At 52.3% G+C, this 7,153-nt stretch overlaps 1 pseudogene; it reads right to left on the bottom strand.

The window, feature by feature from the left end:
- Positions 1-294: 294 nt before the first annotated feature.
- On the bottom strand, positions 295-3,717 carry LOC140847035 (natural cytotoxicity triggering receptor 1-like; annotated as a pseudogene).
- Positions 3,718-7,153: the final 3,436 nt, after the last annotated feature.

The following is a 7,153-nucleotide window of genomic DNA, read 5'->3' as shown; positions in this document are numbered from 1 at the left end:
GTTAATGAAGGAGGTGATTTCAGGGGAGGCCAGAGGGATTGAAATGTTGGTTTGCAGTAAGAAGGCACAAAAACACACAGACTCTAGCAGAGATGATGGGATCTGTCTGCAGAAGAAATTTAGCACCCTCTGTCCTGCCCGCTCCAGCATGCTTCGCCAGCCCCCACGCATTTGTCCCAGTGTCCAGCAGTGGCTCCCTCCTCCGTGGGCTCAATACAGAGCTCACACAGCCCAAGGTCACAACCCAAGGTCACCATCAGCTCTCAGCTCTACTCGGGGCCACCACGTCTCCCATCACTTATTCAGGAGTGTTCGTGTTTTGAACCTTCTCCTGCCTTCCCAGCTGGAAGCGGTGTTGGCTTGCTCTCTAGCCCTCTTCCTGCAAAGCCACTCTTCAGCCAGGAGGCCCCGGAGGGCCATCAGAACCAGGAAATCCAGGCCAATCCGCAGGAGATTCTGGGCCATGTGATTCCAGAGGGCAAGGTCTGGAGTCAGAAGAGCAGAGTGCACGCTGGCAGGGACCCACGACAGGGTGAGTGGCAGGACGCCTCACTCACCGTGCACTCGCTGCCCTCTGACCCGCTCCTGCCCAGCTCCTCCCTGGGGGGCCGGCCGCCCACTCACCTTGCTGGAATCCTGCCTCTGTGGTTAGCAAGGGCGGGTCCCCCGAGTCTGCAGATGGTGAGGAAAATGTGAAGACAGGAGGAAGAAAGCTAGTGTCAGCCTCTTCCATCCCAGCCTCTCCTTCCCTGGGCTACATCCCCCACTCCTTACATCCTACAGCTTTTCAAGGTCCCCACCCCACATCCCAGGTCCTGGGGGCTCCATCGGGAGGGTCACCTGGGTTTCAGTTTCACCATGAAGCTGATCAACATCATTTCTTCTTCCTCACATGCAGTAAAATCCAAAGTCTTACCATTCTCTTCAAGCCCCTAAACGAGCTGCCCGGTGCCCACCATCACCTCCCTGCCATCATTTCCAGACCCACTTTGCTGTTCTTTCATGAGGCTGGCCATCCCTCCGCCTTAGGGCATAGACACCGGCCATTCCCTCTTTCTGGAAACTCCTTTCTCCAGCTGGCCACGGGACTGATGCCCTCAACTCCTTCAGATATTTGCTCTGATGCCCCCTTCTCTGTGAAGCCAGTTCAGACAACCCTTGCCCCCTGCCCTCCCAGTCACCTTATCCCTGTTCTGCCTTTTTTCCATATCATCGCCTCCTCGCATGCTATGCAATCGGTTCCATTATCCTGACCTGGACTCACAGTCTGTCTTGTGCTGGGCCACACGGTCCCCAGAGGCAGGGCTGCTTGTCTGCCAGGCAGAGAGAGCCGCAGCTCGCGGCCCATGCTGTGCACTCAGTGGGTATCCCAAGGGGACTGCACGTTCTCAGGGCCCCTGCGGGGTCGTTTCCACCCCCCACGCTAGAAGTCACTGTAGCTCACCGGAAGAGGTGAGCTCTGTGGGAGCAAGGCTGCTGTCCTCAACATCTCCTAGCAATGGGGACAAGGGAGAGCAAGGGTTTGGGCTTTCTCTGGGCTTCCTCCCCACCCAGCCCTGTGGCATGTGTCCTGTGGACAGCCTGCTGCTCCTGCCTCCAGGGAAGGGGCGGATGCGGGCGGCGGGATGTCCCCTCCTGTCCTCCTCTCGCACCTGCCCCTCCGCTGCCTTCCTCGGCGCTGCTGGGGGTTCCAGAAGGACACGGAGAGGATTGGGGGTTTCCTCACCTGTGACCAGGAGCCTCATAGGCTCACTGGGGAAAGACCAGGCATGGTTGTTGTAGGAACCGAAGCACCTGTACGTTCCTCTGTGGGCCATGCTCACGGGGCCCAGGAGGAACGCCACCTGGCTGCTCCCATGTCTGCCTGCGCTGCGGGCGGCCAGGTCGGCCCTCCTTGAGCAGGAAGAAGGTGCTGGTCGCAGTCTCTAGATGGCAGTAGAAGGTCACATTCTTTCCTGAGACCACCTGCGGCCCAGGATGGACTGAGAGCGTGGGGGTGTCATACATTTCTGTGGGGGAAGGTGGCCGGTGGGTAAGGGGCATCTGTGTCCTTCTGTGATATCTCCCATCCCCTCGTCCATGAGACCCGGTGTTGCTCCCCAGAATCCCGTTCTCTTCCCTTTCCTTGCTGTCGTGGTCACGGACACACACTCCGTGCTCTCCCCCTTCAAGACCGAGGCACTTCCAGGGGTGTTTGGGGTGAACTGCACCCCATCAGTGGTCCTTTGAGTCGGGTTCCTGGGGCAGCAATGTCAGTGTTGCCTGGGAGTGTGTTAGGAACGAGGATTCCCAGACTCCACCCCAGACCCACGGCATCCAACGGCGGGGTGCAGCAGTCACCTGCGTTCTTAAAAATTGTTACTATTTTCAATTGCTGTAGAATACAGGTAACACGAAATGTACCACCTTAACCATTGTTAAGTGCACCGCTGAGAGGTGTCTAGTACATTCACACCGATGCTCAGCCGCCACCACCACCACCTGTAAGCCTTCTTCTTGTCTTGCAAAACTGAAACCCTGTCCCCATTAATCAGTACCCGCCCTGTCCCAGCCCCTGGCCAGCGCTATTCTACTTTCTGTCCCTATGCAGCTGACCGTTCCAGGGATGCCATCAAAGTGGAATCCCACAGTGTCCGTCCTTTAGCAAACGGCTCTGTAGGAGGGGTTCTCATCTAATCACTGGTTGAAGCTGGGAGGCCCAGAGCCCCCGGCCTCATTTCGAGACTCCGCTGAAGGGCCGTCCCAGGCCTGGAGCTCCCCACTTGCTGGGCTGGGGTCTCTGGGACACAGCACCGCAGTCCGCCTGCGCCCTCTGCCCGGCCCGCTGCCCTCGCCCACCTCAGGGGCTGTCTTTGAGGACACGCCCCAGGAGCCCTCTGCACAGAAACATCCACTTCGACCTCTTAGCGGGAGAACCTGCCCTCAGTCACTAGGCCCCTAGGACACAGACGGCGATCAGTAGGAGACCCCACAGGTCATCATGGGCTACTCAGTCTCTGCGCGGGGCTTGGAGGGGCCCGGAGGGGCCTAATAAGCGGTGACGCTGCCCCGGATTCAGGCTGAGATGACTCTACGGCTGCAGAACGGGGCATTTACCTGTTACCACCAGATCCAGGGGGTCACTAGTCTCGGACCACAGCTCCCCACTTTGGTACAAGCAGCTGTACTGCCACACAGTGAAGGGGGTCATGGCCGAGAGGGAGAACTTCCTTTGCTCATCACTCCAGGTGATTTCTGTCTCTCTAAGGCCAAAAGGCGTCCCTCGAAATACAGCTGGTACTCAACGGCGCCGCGAGCACCCTGGCACCAGATGGTCACCGGCCTTCCCTTCGGAACCATGAAATTGGGCTGGGCCCAGATGACGGGTTTCCAGAGAGTCTCTGGAAGGGAATCAGAGGCTGGGGTTGTAGGCAAAGTCCCCTCCCCCACCTCCGCCCAGCAGCTGGCCCAACACCCTAACCGGATCCCCGGAGCCCAAGCCCTGGCCTGGCCCCCAGCTGTTGCTCCCAGGCGGATCCTGAGCCTGAACCCCCAGGAGTGACTCTGGGGGTTCAAGGGAGGGGCTCACGTGTCTGGCCGCTGATCCTCTGGCTCAGATACAGCCCTGGAAGACAGGCTAGTGAGCTTCACTGTCTCCCCCCCAAGACCCCCGGGTTCCATCTCCCTTCCACGTGAGACCTCACCTAGGCAGAGCAGGGCAGGCAGAGCAGAAGGCATGGCACAGATCCTGGCACAGGTCCTGCCCAACTGACGTGGAGCAGCCGGTGGCACACAGCGACCAGGAGGCACAGGATGTGGGGGCTGAAACTAGCACCTGTGACTATGGGGCTTTTTACGAGGCGCAGCTCTCCCCTCCACCTCTGACCGCAGGGCACCAGGAAAGGACATAATTCTCACCGCACAGCTGGTCATATCTGGGGCCCAACCAGGTCTGTGGACAATTGTCTGCCTCACCTGAAACTCATTTCTGGGTCCACTTTTTGAAATGTGGACATTATGTGCAGGGAAGGCATAGGGCAGGGTACAAAGCAAAAACCTTAGAATCACCAAAAAACTGAGTTTGACCTTGGTTTTCCCATGTACCATGTGTGTAGGTTTGGATAAGCTAACTGGCTTCATCAGAATGGAAGAGATTTGTCGTGTTTCAACAGAACGCTGCTCTTTAGCGGAAATGTTCTATTTCTTACCTAAGCACACGCCTTTAGTCTGTTATAAAGCAGACATTAAATATTAAAATCTCAGATATTTTAATATATTTTAAAACTCAAAATGTGCCCATTGTTCTTCTGTTTTAAAGGGTTTAAACATTTTGTGGAAATGAAATGTGTGTCAGTTTATATTCTGCCTCACATCCTATGAGAAAAATCTCCATCCCCAATCTATTTTCTTTTGTTCTTATTTCTGGATGTTGTCAAACATTCTCCACTTACTTTCTTATTTATATACAATAAAATTTGCTCCTTTGGTGTCCAGTTTTATGAGTTTTGATAAATGCATATAATCCTGTGGCCAACACCTTAATCAAAATATAGAACAGTTTCATCCTCATGTAAGTGAAACAAGTTTTATTTGTCCTTGCGTGTCTGGCTTATTTCCTTTGGCCTCGTGTCCTCTGGATTCAGTCATGTGATTGCAAACAACAGCTTTTTCATTCCGTTCTTTTCTTTTGCCTTCAGTCCTCAGCTCCAAATGCCAGAATGCCCCTTCTCCAGCCAGCCAACAGCCATCCAGTCTGCCTGTCTCGAGACTCCACCACAATGTCCTTATAACATTTTGAGGGGAGGCTTCGTCCTCGTGTGTGTGACGCCGTGCTCAGAAGCCCCCCTGAGGAGGACAAGCTGGAGTGGATCGCTCACTCTCGGTCAAGAGGAGAGCCTGGACAGCAAACCCCGAGGCAGGTTCTGACCTCAGGTCCAGTGCGTGGCTCCCCTGTGGACAGGGCCACCCACCGGACTGTTGCTGTCTTGTCCTCCTACTGGGGGTGTCCAGTATAGGGCTCGACGGGCATGCAGTTGGGGGCTTCTCCAGCTGACTCTCTGTCTTGTGTGCTTTGGAGACTTTAGCCTTGAAAGACTTACAGGAAAGACAGTGTGGAGGAAGTGGGTGACAACTCAGGGCCACCCGTCAGTTTCCATGTCGACCACATACAGAGAGAGCAGACACAGAGCACGCCAGTGAGAAACCTGGCTGAACGCTATGATTTTTCTTTTTATTGAAGTGTACTTGATACAAAAGACTATATTGGTTTTCAGTGTACAACACAGTGATTGGGCAGTTACGTGCATGATTAAATCTCAACCCAACTAGTGTAGTTGCTATCTGTCAACATACAAAGATGCTACAGAGCTATTGACTATATTCTCTATGCCGTACTTTTATCCTTGTGACTAATTTATAGTATGATTGAGATTTTGAGCCCTTTTATCATTGCTTTCACCTGTTTCACGCACCCTTCCCAGCCCCTCCACCATGTGAGCCTCCACTCACTTCTCAGTGTCTCTGAGTCTCCTGCTGTTTTGTTCATAGATTCCACATGTGAGTGAAATCGTATGGTATTTGTCTTCTGCCTGGCTTATCTCACTAGGCATATACCCACCTATGGTTTTTGATCGCACTCGGCCTAAGCGGGAGGCAGGGAGAAGACGCGGGACAAGCCCACCTGGAGGTGAGAGCGATGCCCCTGGGCCGAGAGGGCGCGTGGCCTCCCCGCCTCCCGGAGTCCATCTCGCTCATCTTGTCCCGCCAGACTCCATCCACAGCCTGAAGGGAAGTCGCTAATGAGTCCCTGTCAGGAGAGGTCTTGTTGTCCTTTGGGGGTAAAGTGACCCAGGGTGTAGAAATAGCTCCCCTGCAGAAAGCTCCCTAGAGACGCTGGGATTCTGTTTAAAAGGCTCATTGATATTATGTTCCCGGGAAATTATTTTGCAAGTTGGGAGGGAAGTCCCTGGAATCGGAACCAACCCCCTGGCACCACTGAGGATGAAGTTAATATCTCCACACATGGTCCTAACTGGGGTCGGCAGGGACTTTAGAGAATTGGTCAAGCCTCGGTTTCCTTAGGGTTTCCTCTCTTACTATTTTAATAATTAATGTAGGCAGAAAGCAGTTCTATGTCTCAAGTCTTTTGGGGTTGCTAATTCTTCCATAATAATTTTGGGGTTCTTTGTTTCTGCATGAGGTTTGCAGTATTTACTGATGGTCATTTACAGTGAATTTTCCTACCTAAGGGATTCCAGCACCTGTGTTTCTGCGCACTGACAGCAGGTCTTGTCTTCCACTCTGTTCTCTGGGGTTTCTCAGATGTCCAGTGGGCTGTAGACAATTTTACATTCGTTTATGGGTTTGGTCCCACACAGCTCAGAAAGGAAATTCAATCTCTTATTCTTGTGAAAAGACATCTGTGTTTTTGATTTTTCATAAGTCTGCTTCCAGACTTTCCGGCAAAGGCAAGTTATCTTGTCATTCTGAGATGGTGATTGGAGCAATTCCAGAAATGCTTTTCCTAAGAGGGAAATCCTCGCCAAGATTGCCTTTACACCAGCGTTTTCTCTGTGCAGTGTTAACTCTAAGCAGAGGTCTCTGTTCAAAAGACTTGCATCGTGATGTCTTAAGACCAGGTCTGTTTTCTCTGGAAGGTCCTGAAACCATACCCCAGCACTTAGCCGTCATATTCTACCCAGAAGCCAAAAGTTCAGAACTTGATTTAATCAAGATGGTTTGAAGTTTCCATTCTGGGAGTGAGTGAATTCCCTTTTCACTTCCCCCCATTTAAAAACTTCCTGGCTTTATTAAGGATAATTGACAAATAGAAAATTGTATATATTTAGGGTGTACAACATGATGATTTAATATATTTACACATTGTGAAATGATTAATACAATCAAGTTGTTCAACACATTCATCCCCTTTCCTGTTACGGTTTTGATGAATTTGATAAACATTAATACATTCAAGACAAACTGAAGATAATGAGCTGGAACTTCTACAGAGGAAGGGTGAAAAGCAGTCTGCAAGGAGAACTGAGAATGCCTTGCATTATTTTTATCATAGGGAGGGTGATTAGTTAAGCTAAGACTTCACTGAGAATTTAATCACTGACGTCAGAAAAGTGGGAGGTGCAAGCGCATCGGCTCCACGAAGGGAAATCCCATT

This window comes from Manis javanica, chromosome 17 (genome assembly GCF_040802235.1).
Source record: "Manis javanica isolate MJ-LG chromosome 17, MJ_LKY, whole genome shotgun sequence".
Lineage (NCBI taxonomy): Eukaryota > Metazoa > Chordata > Mammalia > Pholidota > Manidae > Manis > Manis javanica.
Note: the sequence above shows the minus strand (reverse complement) of the source record. Positions and strands in the feature narration are given on the sequence as shown.